This window comes from Muntiacus reevesi, chromosome 7 (assembly GCF_963930625.1).
Source record: "Muntiacus reevesi chromosome 7, mMunRee1.1, whole genome shotgun sequence".
Taxonomy (NCBI): domain Eukaryota; kingdom Metazoa; phylum Chordata; class Mammalia; order Artiodactyla; family Cervidae; genus Muntiacus; species Muntiacus reevesi.
In genome coordinates this window covers 21,911,046-21,935,279 of record NC_089255.1, presented here as the reverse complement: position 1 = coordinate 21,935,279, position 24,234 = coordinate 21,911,046, and the positions used below count along the sequence as shown (strand labels likewise).

The 24,234-nt window shown below is 40.7% G+C and overlaps 1 protein-coding gene, 1 long non-coding RNA gene and 1 gene segment (V, D, J or C); 2 read left to right on the top strand and 1 right to left on the bottom strand.

Annotated features, from left to right (window-relative positions):
• Positions 1 to 4,900, bottom strand: part of LOC136172323 (uncharacterized) — a 32,608-nt gene extending 27,708 nt beyond the window's left edge. For both annotated transcript variants that reach the window (XR_010664003.1, XR_010664004.1), the window contains exon 1: positions 4,849 to 4,900. This is a non-coding gene — a long non-coding RNA (uncharacterized lncRNA). The remainder of the gene's footprint in view (positions 1 to 4,848) is intronic.
• Positions 1 to 24,234, top strand: part of LOC136172319 (M1-specific T cell receptor alpha chain-like) — a 606,661-nt gene that overhangs the window by 401,580 nt on the left and 180,847 nt on the right. The window lies entirely within an intron of this gene.
• Positions 1 to 24,234, top strand: part of LOC136172318 (T cell receptor delta constant-like) — a 424,221-nt gene that overhangs the window by 305,538 nt on the left and 94,449 nt on the right.

The window sequence follows — 24,234 nt, the reverse complement described above, 5'->3', positions numbered from 1 at the left end:
CTCTGGTCAGCTGGAAAATCTCCTCCTAGCCAAGTTGAGCTGGAAAAATAAGATGTCTCATGGGTGTTGTGAGAGTCCAGAGCTCCAAAGAACTCCAGAGTGTTCACTACACTTCCACCCTTGCTTTCTACCCCTTTCTAAAGAGACTCCATGAAACCTCAAATGTTATCCTAGGCATTCTCCATCCCTCTGAGAGCTTAGCTCCATTCCAAGTTCATAACAGGTGTTCAGTATAAAGACGAAAGGCTGGTCTCCCACTCTATCTTCTCAGCCTAAGTAAACCCCACTCATCAGGGACCCTTCTCCTCACTCCCTGACCTTTGTCCCTACGGCAGTGCCTCTGATCCTGTCTACTGAGGAATGGGTGGATCAATGGCCTGAGCCTGCCTTCCATTCAGAGACAAAAATTTCCCCTTCTTTCTTTTTCAAAACAAATGCAAGTCCACCATATGACAATGCTGTTAAGAAAAAGAAAGCTAATGAGGTGCTAGAAGATTATAAGAATGGCAGTGTTATTATACTCAGCACTGAGCAGCTCCTCCCACAGGTCACTGGCCTGACAGGTTTCTGAATTAACCTGAGTAAGTCTTGGAGAAATCAAGCAGCATTGCATTGAAGTCTGTGAAGAGTTATAATGGAAAAGAAACCCACCAGACTGGGATGTGTGTTCAAAGTCTACTTTTGCCCTGTGAGAACCTACACCCCTCCCCAGGCTCATGCACAAGGCAAGGAAGCCAGAACTGAGACAACCTAAGGTCCCGTACCCTTCTCACCCTCTGCGATGCTGTGATCAGTCATCCTATGAGCCAATAAAAAGAGAAAGCATCTTTTCTTCTTTTCCTATCTGGATTCCTTTTACTTCTTTTTCTGCTCTGATTGCTGTGGCCAAAACTTCCAACACTATGTTGAATATAGGGGAATCGGGATGGGGAATACATGTAACTCTATGGCTGATTCATATCAATGTATGACAAAACCCACTGAAGTGTTGTGAAGTAATTAGCCTCCAACTAATAAAAAAAAAAAATTAAAAAAAGAAGAGATACACATAGCTAACAAGCATAAGAAGCATTAAAAAAAAAAAAAAAGAATCTCCTATGAGCCAAGAAAAAGAGAAAACATTCTGAAATTTCAACAAGAAGAAGTTAAAAATGAAAAATCTCCTTAAAATGAAAATCATCAATAGTTGTAAATGGGTACTAGTAACAATGTTCATTGATGGCCTACAGTCGTGGAGTACTTTTCTATGAGGAAGTAGATGAAAACACAGAAGCAAGGCCAGGGTAAGGCATTGCCCAAGGTCATACTGCTGGTGAGTCGCTGAGCTTGGACACAAGCCCAGGCAGCTGCCTCCAAAGATACTGTGCCTTGCAACCCAAGAGGCTGCAGTTTCTGGAGCTTATTAAAACTTTTAAATCATGTCTGTGGGCAAAAGTATGGGTCCAATCCCTTCCCAAAGTTGTTTCTGACTGTATTAGGCTATATTCTATAAAAGGAAGCTGTGCAAGGAGGGAAAAACTATTTCCTTTGAGTTCCCCATGATACTATCCTTACATTTTGCAACCGAGAAGACTGATAGCCTCAGTGATATGTCTGAGAGCACTTTTCCACCCTCAGTTTCCAGCATGTGGTGACTATTTGGACTGACCCTCTTTGTGCTATTCCTCTATGATAATGCATGAATCATCCTTTTGAAGAGAGTATCATGTTTATCTCTCACAATTCTTATCAGGGTTTCCTCTTTCCCAGAGGTACAGTCACTGAATCATCTGCGGGGACCATAAGAAGCACTGGGAACTCCCTAAGGACCATCTACAATGCCTCTGGGTTTAACTTTCCAGTAGGTCACTCACAGTAGTTCACTCTTCTGGGTGAACTACCACCTTCAAGTTCTAGAAAGACCGCATGAATTTTCTTTCTAAAATTAATCCCTTCAGACTAAGGTTAAGCATTTCAAATTTTCCGTGGAGGGAAGATTTATTCTCACTAGGAATAACATCAACAATCACTTATATTTACAAACAAACAGACTGAAACCAGAGGCTGAGTATTCTTGGGCTTTCACCACTACAAACCACAGAGAAACTGAAGGGGGTTGAAATCTCCCTAGTAAGCAGAATAAAAAGGAGAGTGTGCATGTAAGATCAGTGATCTTTCTCCAGCTGGATCTCGTTGTCCCAGACCTAGACCTCCATCTGTTATTTTCATCTGAAATGGTTTCTTTGCTTTGCTATTTTGAACTTTCCCAATCTTTTCATCTTCCAACTTACTGCATCCAGAGGTGCCTGGGCCAAAGGGTGAGAAGAGATGTGATGGTACCCTAAGGAATCAGCTTTGAATGACCCTTTCAGAAGTCCTGCTGGCCAGAAGGCTTGTTCTGAATGGTGACAGGTGGTCAGAAAGTTAAACGCATATCTGCCTCTCACGTGAAGCTGACCATGCATCATGGCTGCTTTTATTAGCCCTTGAATTCTAGAACATTGGAGGAAAGAGACAGAAAGAGCAAAACATATAATTATACCAAAGGGAAAGAAAGATGAGAGTGGGATTTTCTGAGTTTCAGATAAACACGTTCTATAATCCTTCCCACATTTCAGATCTGTGAAAACATCCTTATCGTGTTAACAGAAAGTTTCCTGGCACAGTTTAAGTAGGCGTATTTTCCTCTCTTAAATAGGTGGCAATACAGTGCAGATAACAAAAGTGATTATACAAGAATAAATATGCTTATCATTCACAAAAATATTAAAATGTGTTGAACTTAAAAGCAATCACCTGAAAATGGTCCCTCATATTGGTAAGGTCTTTTTACCTATCTTGATATGAACAAGTTTAAATATTTGGTCTAAAAAATTTAGTCTATAAGCTGCATATGTGTTTTTATACATGAGTTCTTTGAATTGTAAAAAGAGCATGGGTGGTGGAATCAGACAAAAGTAAGAAAGAATCATAGCTCCTCATTTACTGTGGGACCTTGAACAAGGTTGCCCAGCTTCTTAAACCTCTATTTCCTCACAGATAAAACAGAGATAATAATACCTATTTCACAGAGTTATTACAAAGATTAAATAAAATAATTGCTAGAAGTCATCTGGCACTCCTGGGTGATTAGCACTTCAAATGTGCTCAATAATGCTAATATTCTATACCCTTGGCTCTTATTCTTTTTGTTTTTTTAATGTGGACCATTTTTAAAGTTTTTGTTGAATTTGTTACAATATTGCTTCTGTTTTATGTTTTGGTTTTTTGGTCACGAGTCAAGTGAGATCTTAGCACCCCGACCCGGGATTGAATCCACATCCCCTGCATTGAAGGGCAAGGTCTTAACCACTGAACCACCAGGGAAGTCCCAATACCCTCAGCTCTTAGTGGTCTGAAGGAGGGTGGTTTTTATGCAGAAGAGAGAATAAAGATCTAAAATGGGAAGGAACATTGGTAATAACCAGTAAGACTTTTTCAAACCAATAAGTCCAAATGTGCTGCCAGCATATTTTTCATAAAAATATCTCATCAGGAAAGTTCTTTCCACACAATCTCTCTAAGTTCCTGCCATGCACTGATGATAGTGAAAGTCTCAGAGACAAGCCCAGTACCGGAAGGAGCTAGGTCTCCAATAACATACTGTGTCTTCATTGCCCTCTGTTTGTACCAGATGAAGGTGGCCCAGGCCAGTCCCAGCTTTAGCAAAAGTAACAAGGAGAATGAATTTTTCATGCCAAACTCTTCCAATAGACATGGTTTTGTTGTCTAGGACAATAGCTGGACCAGAGTCTCAATTTTCAGAAAGCTCAGCCTTCGAGCTTTGAGGATATTCTCCTGCAGGGCCTTCCCAGTCTTAGGATATTTAATTAATGTACCTTATTAAGAATGCAGAGATCTCTTTTCATCCTTATAAAGGAACCTATTAAGTTTAGTTACTAGCCTGTGAGGGGTGACATTTATCCATCCTCATGTTACTCAAGCCTTCTACCTAGGCTTAGTTCACCATAGCACTTGGCCAAGAAACTCAAGTTCCCCTAAATAAATCTCAAAGGTAAATATCTTCATTTCAGTACTTTGGCTTTGTCCATTTAAAAAAAAACAAAACTATAGAGACCTTATACAGGTGAATTAGAAAGAAAAGTCAGGGAATCAGAGCTACTATTTTGCCAGGAATGCTTTTTCTGCTGGTAGAAGACAGTGAAGGGTATTATCTGTGCCAAATCCCATGAGGGAAAGAAGCTGAGATCTGAGGAAACTTCCACCTGCTAAGAGGAACTGCCAGCCTGTTGACAAAAGTGTGGGGGAGGGGGAGTCAGAACTTCTCTTCTTATTCTGTGACTTTACATGAGTCACTCAAATCCTTTGAGCCTCAGATTGTCATCTGTACAATAGGTTACATTAGCTGATCGCCACGTTTCCTTAGGGCTTCTCTGGTGGCTCAGAGGTAAAGAATCCACCTGTCAGTGCAGAAGACTCGAGTTCGATCCCTACGTTGGGAAGATTCCCTGGAGGAGAAATAGCTACCCACTCCAGCATTCTTGCCTGGAGAATTCCATGGACAGAGGAGCCTGGCGGGCTGCAGTACAAAAGGTCGCAAAGAGTCAGACACGAATTAGCGACCAAACAGCAACATGCCTGCTTCAGCACTAACAAGCTGTGGGTCTCTGTCCAGCAAGAAAGAGAAGGAAGCAGCTATGGGACAAAAGGAATCGCATTTCATGGATTCCCAAGCTTGTGATGCCCAGATTCCTGCCTGGCTGATTCCTTTATGTGACTCAATAAGGATAAAATCAGAAAAAGAACTAAACAAAATACACTCATGGTTAATCAAAGGGGATTGAAAGTCAGTGCTAACCTCAGACCTACCTTACTTTGCCTCCAGTTCACCTCCCTTGGGACACTCCTCCTCTTTAATGCCTCATCGGGATTTTTCAAAAACTGTGATCACTCAAGGTTGAAGCTTTTAATCTCCCATGTATAAAAGGATATGCAAATAGAGTTCAGTTTCCTGTTGGGTCTCTGCCAAGGTCTTAGCCTGGCAGTTCTGGGAAAAGATCCAAAGACCTCATATTTCTTGGCTGTTAACATTCTCCCATCTGTGCTCAAGTCAGCAGCCTGGGCTTTGGGTTGTGGCTTGTCTGTAGTCTTACACTTCCCTAGGTTTTAAGAATGGTTAAGAATGGTTCTGCAAGAAAGTAACTTGTCCCTCAAGAAACCAGACAAGAGAATTGTCTGGTTATATTGGGGGCCAGTAAGAAAAAGGCTAAATTATAGCCTCAGAATACAATCTTATAAACTACTTCAGGTACTGATATTAATTAGACTTAGGTAATGCTTGTAAATTAGTCATCTGTGTCAGTACAGAGTGTCCTACATCGTACATACACAAGGTGGGAAAAGTAATATTCTCAGATGTAATAACAGCTCTGAACATCATTTGGAAACAAAAGACCTGAAAAACGCAAGACATTCCAATGTGTGTCTGAGCCAGAAGCCCTGCCAAACAGCAGAATCAGGGCTCAGACCAGTTGTCCCCTGTGTCTCCCTATTGAACTCACACAAAAGAGCAGCTGCCATTTTTATTCCACATGAGGCATCCAGATCAAGTTCTCTGAACTGTTGTTATCAATATTCTGATGGAAAATAGCAAGTTCCAAACTATATTAAATCCGACCATTCGATAAGTTTGGAATTTCCTCTTTTTCTATAAATGTTCTGGCTTATTTTTATTTTCTAGTATTTCTTTTCTGAAGCCAACAGCCAAAGGGCTTTCCTGCGCTTTCTTTGTATTTCCACTATAAGGTCAACATACAAGTGAAATTTTTTAAACTTTGTCACACACCTCTATGGCGGGACTTCCTCTTCCATTCCTCTGTTATCCCAGGCACCTTCCAGGAGAAAGTAGCTCAAGCTTGGAAATCTCTGGACGAATAGTCACCATAAACATGCCCTCCGTGTCATTTGTTCATGGTCAATTTCTCGCAGTGTCTTCCGTGGCATTTACTTCTCAATATCTTTCTCTAGTCTTGATCATTGGGCTTCCACTTTGTAAATTCAAACTTTCCTCTTTGAAATCCTCCCAGTCTCCCTCATCCTGAGCTTTACACCTTCCAACAATGACAGTTCCCAGATCGTTTACATCTCAACAGGGAAGTGATGCAACATGGTCCCTTCCTACTCTGTGTTTTTGCATCTCAATCCTACCCCTAGCCCTCCAAGTCTAGACAGCGCCACCTTGCGCCATTCATGGGCATTTTCTCAGAGATCTGTTTCCAGAGCAGCATTTTGCATGTTCTGTAGGGAGAAGATGTGTGAAGGATATCTTTTGGGGACCAAGCTTGAATTCCACTGATACTGTGACTATTAAAGAAATGGTCTGATTCAGAAAGATTGGATGTTTCTACCTAAATCCATGTCCAGCTACTTCATCACTGTAATTTGGAAGAAGGATGTGAAGTGAGTGAATGTCACTCAGTTGTGTCTGACTCTTTGGGACCCCACGGACTGTCCATGGACTTCTCTAGGCCAGGACACTGGAGTGGGCAGCCTTTCCCTTCTCCAGGGGATCTTCCCAACCCAGGGATAGAACCCAGGTCTCCCATATTGCAGGTGGATTCTTTACCTGCTGAGCCACAAGGGAAGCCCAAGGAAGCCCAGGGGAAACCACAAAGGAAGCACAAGGGAAGAAGGATGGGCTCTACACATATCACTGTTTTAAAGTTGCAGTGCTGAATCTTAAATTCTACCTGAGATTTGGGTTATGAAGTTCCAGGACAAAGGTTGGGATGTACCAGTTCTGTGGACTATGATGGGAGCTGTCCAGATTATATATCTTCCATGGAAGAAAGAGTTGTCACCTTTGAAACTCCAACTCTCTGGTCTACTTGTGTTCTCTGATACCACACCTCATTCTACCATGCATTTATGGCAGATCTGTCCTACACAAAAATAACCTGGACCAAATCAACACAGTCTTTGTTAGTCTTCAGACTCAAAGTGAAAGAAGTGAAACTGACTCCAGAGTAAAATCTTCCCATCTCTTCAGTACAGACTCTAAGGGCTACATATAAAACAAGTCTCCAACCGCCTTGTTTTTACATTTGGATATATTTCTCCCACTTCCTGTACATAGTTTCTGCATGCACAGAATTCTATGATGAAAACTGAGACTCCATCCAACATACACTAATTAACTCAACTATCAGTGCAGATTGAGTGTATGGAGGGAGGATAATTTTGCACCAAGATTTACTAATCTCTAGTTTCAGGAGAAAATTCTCTCTAACAGAAGTTTTGCCACAAGGGATTAGGATGGTTCTGCCGTTGCCTTTTGGCTTCCACACCCCAAGCCATCTGGTCTCCACCACATCTGAAGGAGGATCTCCCTATTCAGCATAGTTGACGCCATCAAACTGATCCCAGAAGTCACACCTGACTATACAGATTGGCCAATAAACCAGGGAAAGCGTATGTTCTAAGAGAGAGGTGGAAAGTGGTGTGATGGATGGGAACTGGGTGCTGGGAAACTGCTCAAGTCCACTGCTGACTCAGGCTTCTCACCACCTGCCTATTACAACAGATGTGACTTCCTTATGAGGCACCAGAGACCCAGAATATCCACATCCTGTGGTTCTTGTACCCCTTGACACCCCACATTTGAGTTCCTTTCCTATTCAGAGAAGAAAAGCTGCTGGCTTTCAGCCAGTTCACAACAGATGTGGGGCACAACCACCAACTACCCAGGAAGCATCCCCCAGGGCAGGGCATGAGAATCTGCTTCTCAGAAATTCCCATGCTTCTGATCCCATCTGACACCTGCCCAAAGAGAGCACCTGGGAGACTCGCTCCTTTGCATCTTCAAGGATTTAATGCTTCCTGTTGGGAATTAAGAAACCTGAGTGACAGCTAAGTTTAAGAGGCTGGGAGTTGAGGGAATTATTGGAAAACAGGTATCACAACTTTACATGTACTTTAGGCATGCCTGCAAATCTATATAAGACTTGGACAGAATGCCTTCCTAAATCACTGATCTTGTCCAGCTCACTCTCTGAATCTACGCGGTGATCACACACAGGACAGACTTTCAAAGCCGTGAGCAGCAGGACCTTCCTTTTCTCCACATGTAGGACAATGGGGGTACGGATTCTGCTCACGAGAAAGTTATTGCTCTTTGTGCCAGGCTTTGCAAGGATGCCCTTGTACTTCAACTATTTGTCAGAGATTGTATTTTGACTTTTCCTAAGTCTGTATATTTCTTTTGCTACCTTTGTGACCCAAGAAAATAGTCCCTTCTGTCCACTGCCCACTTGGTAAAACTAAGGAAAGTAGGAAGCATGGATACAAAGTACAAGGGAAGACACAAAGGCATTAGCACCAGGGAAAACACTGAGTGGATGTAGTGTGTTTATCACTAGAATTGATTGTAACCCAATACGTCCTAGAAAATAATAACATCAGTATTAGGATGTGTATTTTCTTAACATCTCTGAAAGATAATATGTGCTTTCGAGGAGTACACAATCCTTGAATCTTGCAGACTTCACCAAAAGAAGTGCTTAGCTGTAGCTGGAATGATCCGAAGTCTTGGCAGTAGCTAAGGCAGGCTGCCAGCCCTTTGCAAACTGTAAAGTAGGTCATCTATGGCTCCTCGTCCACATCTTACTGGGCCCTTTCCTTGGATCCTCCTCACTCATATGCTTTTATTCTGTTCCCATCAAAACCTGGTACCAAAAAATGACCTGAAATCAGGTCATAGTAATTTAGTGGACAATGGAAATTGATAGAGGCTTTAGGTTTTCTAAGGCTGGGGTGAGAGGGAGGAAATATTGTATTTAATAGAGACAATAGCCATGAGCTAAGACTAAAGCAACCTTGGCAGAATTTTCAAAGTTTTAGGACCCTGCCTCAAATGAAAGATAGAAGTACATTCTCCCTTTGCTCAGTGTGGATCAGACAAGAAGGAGAGTCTGGAGTCTCCCAGAGTGGGTAGTTCTTTCCCTGTGTCTGGTAAGATAGAGAACATTAACCTGTCTGCAGCAGAGGGAGGAACTGGGACCAAAAAGGGAAAAATGAAGATGATGGATAGATGGAGATAGAAATTTCCAGATATAGATCTAGATGAAGATATAGATATGAAAAAAAGATTCCAGTTCAATACCAGGAGCTTGTTTTCACAGTTGACAGCCATTTGACAGTGAAACAAGTATACTTGTGAGAGAGTAAGTGCAGGTGGATGAATATACTAGAAAGTTTGTCCTCATTGTTGAGTGCTAGAGCTCAATGATCTGAGTTCTTTTCCTCCGGAGAATTCATTATAGAATCTATGTTGAAAGACAATCAGGACTGTCACCAAAAAGGAAAGACAGTTGCTATTTTGGTATATCCTTTCCCACTTTCTTTCTCAATGTATAAATTATTACACACTCTGTATATGTAATTATATCCCATATACATATTTGTATCTATTTCAACATTATGAAGGCTTCCTGATAGCTCAGTAGGTAAATAATCTGCCTGCAATGCAGGAGACCCCAGTTCAATTCCTGGGTCGGAAGATCTGCTGGAGAAGGTGTAGGCTACGCACTCCAGTATTCTTAGGCTTTCCTTGTGGCTCAGCTGAGCCACAAGAATCTGCCTGCAATGCAAGAGACCTGGATTCAATCCCTGGGTTGGGAAGATCCCCTGGAGAAGGGAAAGGCTACCCATTCCAGTATTCTGGCCTGGAGAATTCCAGGGACTGTATAGTCCATGGGGTCACTAAGAGTCAGACACAACTGAGCAACTTTCACAACATTATGAAATCAATTCTCTACTTTATTAAGTACTTTTTATGAACAGTATTTGTACTAAGCTGCATTAATATTGTATCCAAGAATAAGGTATGGTATAATCAGTCCTGTTATGATGGAGAATTTAGGCAGCTTCTACATTTCTCCTATTATAAAAATTGCTGTGATGAACATATCTGTATATAACTTTTCATTATTTAAAATTATCCTATGTGTATGTGAGCAAAATTTCATATATATATATATATGAAGTTTATATATATGTAAGTCACACTTTCTCTCAATTAAAGGATTCAAAATAAAGGTTATTAGCCAACTTGATTATATAAACTCTAAGAAGGATAGATAAATTGTCAAATGTTTCTTTAAATCTTTAATGTATTATTTTGTTACACATGCATATTTAAAATCACATTTCATATAAAATAGCATCAATATATTAATTTTGATGTGCTTGTTTTTGCTTGTTCTCATAGTTCACAGAATTTTTTTCAATTCCTCTCAATCATCTCAAATCAAAGTATTTATCACTAGTAGAGCTGCATTTTTAAATATTCAAACATCTTTGAGAGCATATCAAACTCACTTGTATATAAATTGATTAAATTATAGCACATTAGGAATCCACATATGAAGCTAAAATATTTTGAACCACAATGTCTATTCATAAAACATTTGAACTGTTCATTGCCATTTCTCCTATAAGTGAATATTCATAATTTCCACAAAAAATTACTTGAAAAGATTTGTTTAAGCAATTTGAATACTTGTAATTTCAAAGCCTTACTCCCAAGAATAGTTACTAAGAATAGTGACTAAGTGGTTGTTAAACTTATTAGTCATCTTTTTCACTAAGCTCATCAGCTGATTTCCAGAAGTATCTATGAACTAGCATTCATTAACATCATTAGAGATAGATGCATCTTCACTAAGCTATACTTAACTGTGCAAAATCAAAGAATTACATAAAAGTATTGTAATGTTGTTTTCTGTTCTTTTGTAAGAAATCAAATATAAGGGGGTTCTTTCTTCTCTGAGGATTATAAGCTTCACTTCATATTCAAACACATATTGTGTTTTCTCACTGTAAATTTCCCCAAATGGAAATATTTGCTCAAGCAAGAATGAACATTTTCATCCTCTTGATATTACCTAATTGGCTTGCAATAAAAATAATGCAATATATATTGCTACCAATATCTTGCCAGTATTGGAAACATCACATTTTCTAACAAAAGTATTACTTAAACATCTGCCCCAAAACTAGTTTATTGTTTCTTTATTTACATTTTTTATTGCTAGAGGACTAAAACACTTTTCTAAGTGACTGATTTAACCAGTGAGTAAGTTTTTTCATTTATCCTTTGCCCATTTATCTTTTAAGATCTTATTGATTTGTGTGATTATAATAATGTTGTGCCTCTGAGTTCCACTGCCTTTAACCACAACAACAGCACTGGCAAGATGAGATATCTGAGACATTCTAGAAGGCAGAAGGTGGTGATGGCAAAGTGCCAAGGAAGAAAAAACAGAAGAGGAAGGTTATTGTACTACTGTGTTTCACTGTGACAACGTACCACAGAGGTTTAAGTGTATTAAGCCTCTGTTCAAAATCCCAGCTATGATCTACTGTGTATGTCTCAGCATTGGGAGGAGTCCTCTGAGTCTCATGGGGAAATAATGCATGAGTTTGCTTCCCACTTGCCCCCTGATTCCTTTCTTTAGGAATTTATTCTATATTATCTTTCGCTATAAAGCTTCCCAGGTGGCTCAGTGGTAAAGAATCTGCCTGCCCATGCAGAAGATGCAGGTTGAATCCCTGGGTAGGGAAGATCCCCTGGAGTAGGAATGGGCAACCTGCTCCAGTATTCTTGCCTGGAAAATTCCACAGACCGAGGAGTCCGGTGGGCTACCCCACGGGGTCACAAAGAGTCGGGCACAACTGAGTACACACATATACATGCAACTACCACAAAATTTCAGATATGAAGGACTACCATGAAGTAATCAGTTATAAGTAATCCCACCACATTTTAACAATGTTTATGAAATACAATATTGGCAAATTAAAAGAAAATATCATAGAAGAAGTAGATGAAACTAACGATGGGAAGCCCATGTACCGGGTCACATAGTCATATGTGATAGGGTAAGAAGTTGAACTCACTTCTGTCTAATGTAAATAATTATTCCTGTGTGGCAGCCTGGATGCAAGGGTAGCTTGGGAGAGAACGGACACGTGTATAAGTATGGCTGAGTCTCTTTGCTGCTCACCTGAAACTATCACAACGTTGTTTATCAGCTATGTGCTGTGCTTCGTCACTCGGTCCTATTCGACTCTTTGCGACCCCATGGACTGCAGCCCACCAGGCTTCTCTGTCCATGGGGATTCTCCAGGCTAGAATACTGGAGTGGGTTGCCATGCCCTCCTCCAGGGGATCTTCCCAACCCAGGGATAAACCCAGGTCTCCTGAGTTGCAGGCAGATTTTTTACTGTCTGAGCCACCAAGAAAGCCCAAGAATACTAGAGTGGGTAGCCTATCGCTTCTCCAAGGGAATTTCCCAACCCAGGAATCAAACCCCGGTCTCCTGCACTGCAAGCAGATTCTTTATCAGCTGAGCTATGCAGGAAGTCCCTAATCAGCTATACCCTAATACAAAAAGAAAAGTTTTGAAAAATAAATAATTACTCCTTCAAATAACTCAATGTCTGATACAAAACAAGTGCTTGGAAAGTGCTTATTATCAACTGAATTCCATCATATAAAGACCATTTTTTAAAATACTGTATTTATAAATTCCATACCTACAAGCATATCCATAAGGTGAAATTCTGGCACCAAATCCCAGTTCATATCTTGTTCTTATAAAAAAAAAAAAAAGAAAGAAAGAAAATGTCAAATGAGAGAGTAGAAATGGCAAGAGGGCCATTACTAGGTAGCACTGGACAAGTGATGTCATGAAAAGAACAGATCCTTTACAAGTAAAACCTGAGTTATCACAAAGTAAGTAAATAGGTGGTGGCAAGGAAATATTTGTTGGGTAGAGTTAGCTGGGAAGAGCTCCTGGAGATGACATTGAGCAGATTCTTGAAGATTCACAAGACCTACCCCGACTGGGAATGTTATTGCAGAGTCAGAAGTCTTCTCTCTGACCAAATGTCACTAAGCTCTCTCCTCATCCCAGAGCAAAGGTACCACCAGTTCCCACCCACTTATACTACATTTTCGAAAGATATTTCCTAGGAACTCAGAAAACTGTCTGTTCAATCAGAGGATCAGAGTGTGAATCCCACAGGTCTGAGAGCTGACCAGTCCTGGATTCCCCTTCACTCTTTTTCTGATCTTGCATGTGTTTGATCCTAGAGCACACAGATCATCCTTTCATCTTGGGATTACAATCACCAGTTAGCACATCAGTTACAATTGCTCTTTTCAAGTCCACAAGAGAAAAAGCAACCCACACAGGAAGAAAACTGTACCTAGGCTTCTACACAGATTGTCCAAAATAGCTGGAATTATGGCTTAAAGCAGAATTTCCTAACCTCCAGGCTACAGAGCAGTACCAGTACAAGGCCTGTTAGACACTGCGCCACACAGCAGGTGAGAAGCAGGTGAGTGAGTGAAGCTTCATCTGTATTTACAGCTGTTCCCCAGCACTTGCATTCCTGACTTAGCTTTGCCTCCTGTCAGCTCAGCCATGGCATAATAAATGTAATGCATTTGAATCATCCTGAAACCATCCTCCAACCCACTCCTGGCCTGTGGAAAAACTGTCTTCCATGAAACTGGTCCCTGGGACCAAAAAGTTTGGGGACCACTGGCTTAAAAGGGTAGAAGACATCAGCTCAATAAAATAAAATCAGGAGAGCCCATTTCAAGGAATATAAACAATTCACAAATACAACACTTTTAATGAAATTCTCATTTTTAGAGCAGAAACGGAGCATGTCTTCCCTGGGTTATATATTTTTAAAAGAGCAGATTCTTTTAGCAGTTAATTTTTCAGCACCTAGTGATGAGCTTACAGCACTCATTTCTGGTATAGCAGACTGAGGGCTTCCCATGTGGCCCTAGTGATAAAGAACTCACCTGCCAATGCAGGTAGACATGAGAGATTTGGGTTCGATCTCTGGGTTGGGAAGATCCCCTGGAGGAGGAAATGGCAACCCAGTCCAGTATTCTTAGCTGGAAAATCCCATGGTCAGAGGAGGTTGGCGGGCTACAGTCCATAGGGTCACATGGAGTCGGACACGACTGAAATGACTTAGCTTGCAAGCATGCAGTAGCAGACTGGAGGCATTTACATTAACAGGAAGAAGAAATGTGACTATTTGGGTTTCACATAAGAAAAATCATACAGACAAAAATGCTCTAAGTCAAAACAAAGTTTTAAAACATTGCAAAATCTCAGATACCTCACTGATTGCAATGGGAATACAAAACTTTACAAAAGATAAGTTTTTCTCACCTCATTTTATTCTAGTGATGGATCTTAGCCTCATCAAGTCATTATGTCTATCCTGACATGATTAATGTCATACACAGGACACAACCTCTCATAGACAGTATTCCCAACAAATAAACAAATAAATGAATGCTAATGCAACCTTTGGCTTCCCAGGTGGTCCACTGGTAGAGAATCTATCTGCCAATGCAGAAGATGCAGGTTCAATCCCTGGGTCAGGAAGATTCCCTGGAGAAGGAAATGGCAACCCACTCCAGTATTCTTCCCTGGGAAATCCCATGGATAGAGGAGCCTGGTGGACTACAGTCCATGGAGTCACAAAGAGTTGGACACAACTGAGCAACTAAACAACAACAATCCAAACTTTAGTTCTAGCAGGAGACAAAGGAGCTAGAAGAAGCAAAAGGATTACTCAAAGAAACAACTAGACAAATCCAGAAGGTGAGACATTCTACAGGACGATAGGTCCAGCCCCTTCAATAACCAATGTAATGAAAGAAAACACAAGTACAGTGGAGGGAAAGCAGTAGAAGAATTATTACAGATTAAAGAAACTTCCAGGATTTAGCAATGTAATTGAGTGCATAGTATTGATTGTATTCTTGTTTTTAAAAAACTTCTGTAAAAGGTATTTGGGAAGAAGTAGAGAAATTTTAAAAAGACTGGCTGTTCAAAAGAGACACAGATGTATAGAACAGTCTTTTGGACTCTGCAGGAGAAGGTGAGGGTGGGATGATCTGAGAGAATAGCACTGAAACATGTATATTATCATATGTGAAACAGATCACCAGTCCAGGTTCCATGCATGAAACAGGGTGCTCAGGACTGGTGCACTGGGATGACCCTGAGGGATGGGGAGGAAGGTGGGAGGGGGTTCCAGGATGGGGGACACAGGGGCACCCCTGGCTGATTCATGTGAATATATGGCAAAAACCACTACAATATTGTAAAGTAATTAGCCTCCAATTAAAATAAATTAATTAATTTTTAAAAAAAGACAGGCTGTTGTCAACAAATGGTTTTAAGGAATTGTTGACTTTAAGTGGAAAGTGGTATTATAGACCCGTAGAATAATATTTTTCTATTCAAACACTACATGCTAAAGTGTTTAGAAGTAAATTGTCATGCTACTTGTAATTTATTTTTAAATATTTAACCAAAATAAACAGCAAAAATGACAAAAATTTGTTGTTGTTCAGTTGCTAAGTCATGTCCAACTTTTTGCAACCCCATGGACTGTAGCACTCTGGGCTTCACTGTCCTTCACTATCTCAAACTCATGTCTATTGAGTCAATGATGCCATCCAGCCATCTCATCCTCTATCACCCTCTTCTCCCACTCTCAATCTTTCCCAGCATCAGGATTTTTTTCCAGTGAGTCAGCTCTTTGCATCAAGAGGCCAAAGTATTGGAGCTTCAGCTTCAGCCCTTCCAATGAATATTCAGGGTTGATTTCCTTTAGGATTGACTTGTTTGATCTCCTTGCTGACCAAAGGACTCTCAATAGTCTTCTTTAGCACCACAATTCGAAAGCATCAATTCTTCGGTGCTTGACCATCTTTATGGTCATTAATGATTGTTAAACCTAAGTGGAGACTATAAAGATACTGATTCTATTCACTTATCTTTCTTTATGTTCACATTCCTTGACCTTTATTTTTTTAATTCATTTTTAATTAAATAGTTGCTTTACAATATAGTGTTGGTTTCCTCCACTAGCTTTTTTCGTTGTGATGCTTTCTAAGGCCCACTTGACTTCACATTCCAGGATGTCTGGCTCTAGGTGAGTGATCACACCATCATGATTATCTGGGTCGTGAAGACCTTTTTTGTACAGTTCTTCTGTGTATTCTTGCCACCTCTTCTTAATATCTTCTGCTTCTGTTAGGTCCATACCATTTCTGTCCTTTATCGAACCCACCTTTGCATGGAATGTCCCCTTGGTATCTCTAATTTTCTTGAAGAGATCTCTAGTCTTTCCCATTCTGTTGTTTTCCTCTATTTCTTTGCATTGATCACTGAGGAAGGTTTTCTTATCTCTCTTTGCTATTCTTTGGAACTCTGCATTCAAATAGGAATATCTTTCCTTTTCTCAAATTTTTGCAATAAAATGTTTTTAAGTTTTCATTCTGAGTGATCAAGAAGTCTGCATCAACTTTAAGCAGTGAAAAAGTGGAGTACAATATGTTTCTTGAAAATTAGCATACTTTTTAAAGAATATTGCTCTGCTTAAAGAAACCCTGAATCTGTAGGTGTTTAAACACATTAAAACTGTATGTTCCTATGACATATTTCTACAACAAAGTGAATCTGTTACAGAATGTTTAGGTAATATAAATAACAAAATCCTGGTGACAATGTGGTACATTTTGGATTATTCTTATTCAAGAAATAAGCATAAATGCTGTATCTTAAAATCACTGCTTTGAAGATCTGAGATAATGATAACATCTGAGAATCAAGTCATCCTCTTGTGTGGGGTTGGGGCCATGCCAGGCTTCTACAGATGCAGCAAGGGCTCCAGTCAGTGGATTGTCAACCTCACTACTCCTTCAGCAGAATGGGCATCACAGAGAAGGTAGGAGAGGGTTTTGACAAAAGCCAAAGTGTGTTGGGGGCCCCTTAACTGAGAGGAACTAGACCAGGTATATCTAATCTTGGGGCTTCATATGGGTGTCAGTTTAAAACCTTGGCCCCTTTTATTTCCTGTCCAGTTACTAAGTGCATTGCTTGATCCCTGAACCATGAAAGCCAAGTCAGTCTATTACTTATATTTATAGTTTTGTCAAAAATTCAAGTCACAATCCTAACTACTTGATGCTTAAGCAAGTAAACATTATTTTTAAATGATGAAAAGTTTAAAGTTTTGCTGCATAAATATGGTGTGGGTACTGAACATAAAGTAATCAGATTCTGGACCTTCCCTGAGCCCACCCACTGCCCCCAAAGCACCATCACCATGGATCCAGCTTCTGAGACACTGAGTACCACCAAGGAGAACAAACCACAGGCAGATGACATACAGATCTGCGGTCCTTGACTCTAGAGATTCCACCAAAGTATTCAAGGCAATTTCATCTTTTTTAAGGAATTGGAAAATCACTGCACAACATGGCTTCTGACTACTTATTCATCCATCAGTCAAAGCATATGATACAATTGTCCTGCTAATCACAAGCAAACAAGTAGAGAGTGGTGAAACAGTAGAGAAAACTTGGATTGACTGCTGCCATTTCAGCTTTGGCAACACAAACTACATAAATTAGGACAAAAGTTCTCAAAGTAGAGCTCCATGGATATCTAGGGGCCCAAAGATCTTTTCAGGGAGTCCATGAAGTCAGAATTATTTTCATAATAATATCAAAGCAATATTTGCCTTTATCCTAGTGTTGACATTTGCCTTAATATTACAAAAGCATTGGTGAGTAAAACTGATGGTCCCTTAGGATGAGTGGAGTCAATGGCCTCAATTCTGTATTAGTGGTCATTGAACTCTTCATTACTGTATATTTGCAGGGCAAACAAAGCCAGTTTCACATAAAAAATATGAGACTGAATTAGCTGGCTAGGGCTGCCATAACAAAATACTACAGATTAGGAGACTTAACAGAAATTAATTTTCTCACAGTTCGGAGGCTAGAAATTCAAGATCAAGTTTCCCACAAAGTTGGTGTGTCTTTGAGCCCTCCCTCCTTGGCTTGGAGATGGCCACCGACTCGCTGTGTCCTCATATGGACTTTCCTCCATACATGCTTTTCCCTGTGTCTCTTCTCTTTGTGTGTACAAATTTCCTCTTCTCTTAAGATACTAGTCAGACCTGCAAAGGGTTCATTTTAATCCAAATCAAATGGACTCTTTTAACTAAATCATCTATTTAACAGTCATATCTCCAAATACAATTACATCCTGAGATATGAGGCCTAAGGATAAGTAACATATTAATTTGGAGAGCACATAGTTCAATTCATAACCTTGAAAAACAAATGAAACTATTAATTTTATGAAATCTCCAATCTTGAGTATATGTCTTTTTAGCATTCTGTGTGACAAAAGCGGAAATATATATACAGCATTTCTGCTGCATTTCAAATTATTATATTATCTCAAGGGAAAATCTTTGTGCAATTGTTTGAGTTGTGAACTGAGCTAGCCATTTTGTCCATACTTTTTGTTTGAAAGAATGTCTGACAAACAAACTGTGGGTATTCAAACTTGGGTAGCTGTCAGGTATTTTCTTGAAAATGAGTGACCTGGGCCTGTCACATCAAGAAAAACAGTGGATCATTGCTGCTGATGTTAAAAATCTAAGCTTTTAGGCAAAAAACAAACTTTAGGGAAACTTGTATCTGCCACCATGAGCTGTATGGTTCCCCAATTTTAAATATTATTCCGATTTTTAAATATTGGTGGTCACATTAACTACTGTGGTATTTCTGATATCATATAAAGCTTGTTAGAACTTCCATGGTAGCTCAACTGGTAAAGAACAGACCTGCAATGCAGGAGATCCTGTTTAGATTCCTGGATTGGGATAGGCTACCCACTCCAGCATTCTTGGATTTCCCTGGTGCTCAGATGGTAAAGAATCCACCTGCAATTCAGGAGACCTGAGCTCGATCTCTGGGTTGGGAAGATCCCCTGAAGAAGGGAAAGACTACCCACTTCAGTATTCTGGCCTGGAGAATTCCATGGACACAGGAGTCTGGCAGGCCCCTGTGTCCATGGGATCACAAAGACTTGGAAACGACTGAGCGACTTACACGTTCACTTTCACTTTTCTTTCAAAGATTGTTGATATATGGAAGCTGCCTGACTCAGATGAAACAATTATTTCCCAAAAGACCAATGGATAATCATACAATACCCTGCTTGGATGAAAATTTCCTCCAAAATGCAAGCTACAGCAATGGGCTTTAATGGGAAAGAACAGGAAAGTTCATTAACATGGTTTCTGATTTCACATTGTAACTAACCTAACTTTTTGTACTACATATATGCTTACGTCCAGATTTTGCTCATATATTTCATCAAACCAATGTATTTCAATAATAGAATACATAAAAATGGACATGTAAATCCAACTATCTTTTAATAAGCTAGCTGTACCCTGATGGCTATCCACAGACTACAAACACCTACAGGATCTTACTTTCTCAGTCTATAGTCTCTAAATTTTTCCAGCTGTTTCTCCATGTATGTGATTTGAGGTCTTTTCAACAACGTTTGAATATTCTACAGTTTATTTAGTATTCTCCTTTGAATATACTACAGTTTGTATATAACCTTCAAAGATTACGTCAATATTAGAGGGGGGAGTGGAGATAAATAAAGCAAGTTCAAAGTCCTCAGTCACCAGATTAAGACCTGTAAGATGCCCTTGGCCAATCCTTATTTTTCTTGGCCTGGCATCCCATAAATTTTCTCCAAGTGTCCTGAATCTCCAGGCAGGAGGCCTGATCTCACCCAGGACTGGACAATGCCACAGTAAACTCAATCCCCTCACCCCATCCCTGTCCCCTGAATCCTTCTGAGAATCCCTTCTGAGAATAGGACCCAGTCTCTTGCTAGGAAGAGGTGAATTTCAGAACACAACAATCCTGTGCCTGCTCCTCACTTTTCCCATGGAAGAGTGTCTCCTATAACAATGCAAAGAGAAAGAAAATTCCAGGCTGCCCAAGTTATTCTAAGGTCATTCCAAGGAAGGAGATCAGCTGGAGAAGTGAGAAGATACCCAAACACTTTCAAATTACATGGTCAAAATTAAAGACCAAAAACTGGGTACTTGCTTAGTGTATCAAAAATATCACTGGATGAGGAATTGCAATACTTGATTTCTTCTAAGTTTCTTTGAAGCTAAGTGCCTGGGCCAGGTGTGAAATCACTCTGGATCATTCTAGACTCTTTCATCTGAACACATAGAGGAGTAAATAAATGATCCTTGAAAGCCGTCCCAGTTGTGACATCCTAGGATGCTTCTTTAGAGGTCCAGTTCATCCTTGATTACTCATGTTAGTAGAAAAACAGTGATCTTCTTTTTGCCTTTATTTATTTATACATTCATTCATCTATTTATATTTTGGCTGCTCTGGGCCTTCATTGCTGCACACGGGCTTTCTCTAGTTGCAGAGAGTAGGGCTTTCTCTAGTTGCTGTGCAAGGGCTTCTCATTGCAGTGGCTTGTCTTGTTACAGAACATGAGCTCTAGAGCGTGCAGGCTCAGTAGTTGCTGTTCGTGGGCTCCAGAGTGATGGCTCAGTAGTTGTGGCATATGGGCTTAGATGATCTGAGGCATGTAGAATTTTCCTGGGTCAGGGACCAAACCTGTAATCCCTGCATTGGCAGGTCCTTAAATTGGACCACCAAGGAAGTCCAAGACTGTGATTTGAATACTCCAAACATGTAGACAACATAGAACTCATTCGTCTTTGGCTTTGGAATATATCTCATGGTATGACTGATGCTACTGCTAAGTCGCTTCAGTCGTGTCCAACTCTGTGCAACCCCATAGACGGCAGCCCCCCAGGCTCCTCTGTTCCCGGGATTCTCCAGGCAAGAACACTGGAGTGGGTTGCCATTTCCCTCTCCAATGCACGCATGCATGCTAAGTCGCTTCAGTCATGTCTGACTCTGTGCGACCCCATGGACAGTTGCCCACCATGCTCCCTTGTCCATGGTACAGAGCAAACCACAAAAAAAAATTTCCTTAATCCAATTATGCTTAACTCAGGTTGATGCTAAATTCCAATTAACTGGCACAAGAACCCTTGACCAAGGGGACAGGTGGGGCTAAAATTCACTCTGAGCTCTGCTGGCTGAGCCAAGTTCCTGGTGTGGAGCTGCATCAGCTGGAGAAAGAGAAACCTTTATGAATAAAGCTCACAAAGGTGCCCTCTGTTTGCCAACTTGAACTCTAAAAGCTGCCTCTGCATTTGCCCAGCAAGTCGCCTTTTCCAAGTCACAGAAAGCAGCATATGGGCTCCTGGCCCTGAATTCAGTCACGAGCTAGTCAATGGAGAGGATGAAACTCTGAAGTTTAGGTGAAAGCCCTCTCAACTACATAATACCCTCCATCTGCAAAATATGGCCAGCAGAGGTGATTTGGGAGCTTAGCAGGTGAAAGCAAAAATTACATTGAGCACAAGCATCTTCTGCCTACCTACACTTTGTAGGACCCAGTTGAGACATTCAGGTCTGACAGACTCCTCTGTGGGAAATCATCAGAATGCAGACTGGCCAGAAAGCACAGATGGGAGAAGACGTGATGGTTTCTGAAAGTCCATTCTAGTCGCAAACTCCAGGGAAGATCCCGGCAACAGGTTAGAAGGGCCTCAGACAGAAGCATCCAGGTTAGCCTGCCGTGACCTACAGCCAAGAGTCTGCTCTTGTTATATCTTGAATTAGAGAAATCTCTGGCAGAGGGCCTTCTCAGAGGCCACATAGGATAAAACCAAGGGGAGGTTTTTGTAAAGCTCTGTAGCACTGTGATTGGTTGGGACCACAGTATTACAAACCTCGAAGAGACCTCTACAGAAACTGTAAGAGCAAAAGTGAAATTGCCGTGGGAAATTCTCAGCCTGGCTACCATGACTTCAGATTTCTTGTCCCCTGTGTCTCTCTATTGAACCCACACCAAAAAAGCAGCTGCCATTTTTACTCCACTCAAGGCAGCCAGACCCAAGTTCACTGAAATTTTGTTACCAATGTTTTTGTTCAGCACTCAGTCATGTCCAACTCTTTGTGACCCCATGGACTGCAGCTGGCCAGGCTTCCCTGTTCTTCAACTATCTCCCAGAGTTTGCTCAAACTCATGTTCAATATTCTGATGGAAAATTATATACTCCAAGCTGTTTAAATCTGACCACTCACGAGGCATGGCATTTCATCTTTTTCTATAAATATTCTAGATTATTTTCCAGTGTTTCCTTCTGAAACTAACTCACAAAGGGCTCTCTTATGCTTTCTCATTTTCATTACAAAGTCAACATACAAATTAAAATTTTTCATTTCTTTAGACAACTCTATGGAGAGATTCCTCCTCCATTTCTCTGTTATCCCAGGCATCAAATGGGAGCAAAGAGCTCAAACCTGGGAATCTTGGAACAAACAGCAACCATAAAACATGCCCTCCATGTCATTGTTCCACAATAAACTATTGACTCGGTGTCCATTGCTGCATTTATTTCTCAATATATTGCTCTAATCTTGATCCTGAGCCTCCAATTTATACTCTTATAACCTATAATTTACTACAAAGACTTATAATCTACTCACAGTACTGAGACTCTACAAACATTCCACTACTCAGTTCTTCCTCCCAGGATCCCTCACCCTGAGTTTTACACCTTGCAACAGTGACATTTCCCAGACCATTTGCATCTCAACTGGGAAATGATACAAAACAGGGGCCTTCCTATTCCTACTTTTTGCTCCTCAGTCCTGCCCCTACCTGTACAGGTCTGGAAGGTTAGGAATACCTTGCACCATTAGTGGGCATTTTCTCAGAGATCTGTTTCCAGAGAATCAGTTTGCACATTCTGATGGGATAAGATAGTGAAAGATCTTTCCAGCACTGAGCCTGAACTCCATAAATATTATGATATTTGTTGGTGCCTAACCCAGAAAACATGGAACAACAGACTGGTTCCAAATAGGAAAAGGAGTACGTCAAGGCTGTATATTGTCACTCTGCTTAATTAACTTATATGCAGAGTACATCATGAGAAATGCTGGGCTGGAAGAAGCACAAGCTGGAATCAAGATTGCCAGGAGAAATATCAATAACCTCAGATATGCAGATGACACCACCCTTATGGCAGAAAGTGAAGAGGAACTAAAAAGCCTCTTGATGAAAGTGAAAGAGGAGAGTGAAAAAGTTGGCTTAAAACTCAGCATTCAGAAAACTAAGATCATGGCATCCGGTCCCATCACTTCATGGCAAATAGATGGGGAAACAGTGGAAACAGGGACAGACTTTATTTTGGGGGACTCCAAAATCACTGCAGGTGGTGACTGCAGCCATGAAATTAAAAGACGCTTACTCCTTGGAAGGAAAGTTATGACCAACCTAGACAGCATATTATTTTTTTTTCCAGGTTTTATTTTTTTTAATTTTTTTTATTAGTTGGAGGCTAATTTAGACAGCATATTAAAGAGCAGAGACATTAGTTTGCCAACAAAGTTCCGTCTAGTCAAGGCTATGGTTTTTCCAGTGGTCATGTATGGATGAGAGAGTTGGACTGTGAAGAAAGCTGAGCGCCGAAAAATTGATGCTTTTGAACTGTGGTGTTGGAGAAGACTCTTGAGAGTCCCTTGGACTGCAAGGAGATCCAACCAGTCCATCCTAAAGGAGATCAGTCCTGGGTGTTCCTTGGAGGGACTAATGCTGAGGTTGAAACTCCATTACTTTGGCCACCTCATGCGAAGAGTTGACTCATTGGAAAAGACCCTGATGCTGGGAGGGATTGGGGGCAGGAGGAGAAGGGGACGACAGAGGATGAGATGGCTGGATGGCATCACCGACTTGATGGACATGAGTTTGGGTGAACTCCGGGTGTTGGTGATTGACAGTGAGGCCTAGCATGCTGTGATTCATGGGGTCGCAAAGAGTCGGACATGACTGAGCGACTGAACTGAACTGAACTGAACTGAACCCAGAAAAACTTGGAAGTTCCTACCTAAATCCAGGTCCAGTTACTACCTCACTAGAATCTGCCATTGAAAAAGAGTGGGTTATCTACATATCACTTTTCTAAAGGCTCAGAACTGAGTCTCAGACTCACATGATTTATAGGTTTATGAAGCTCCAGGGCAAGACTTGGAAGCAGGAGTTCTGTGGACCGTAATGGGAGCTGTTCAGATCATATGCTTTCAATGGAAGAAAGAAGCATTGTCACCTTAAACAACTCCAATGCTCTGATTTGCCTGTGTTTTCTGATACAACACATTGTTCTATCATGTATGTATATGGCAGATTTGGTCTACTCAAAAATAACCTGGAC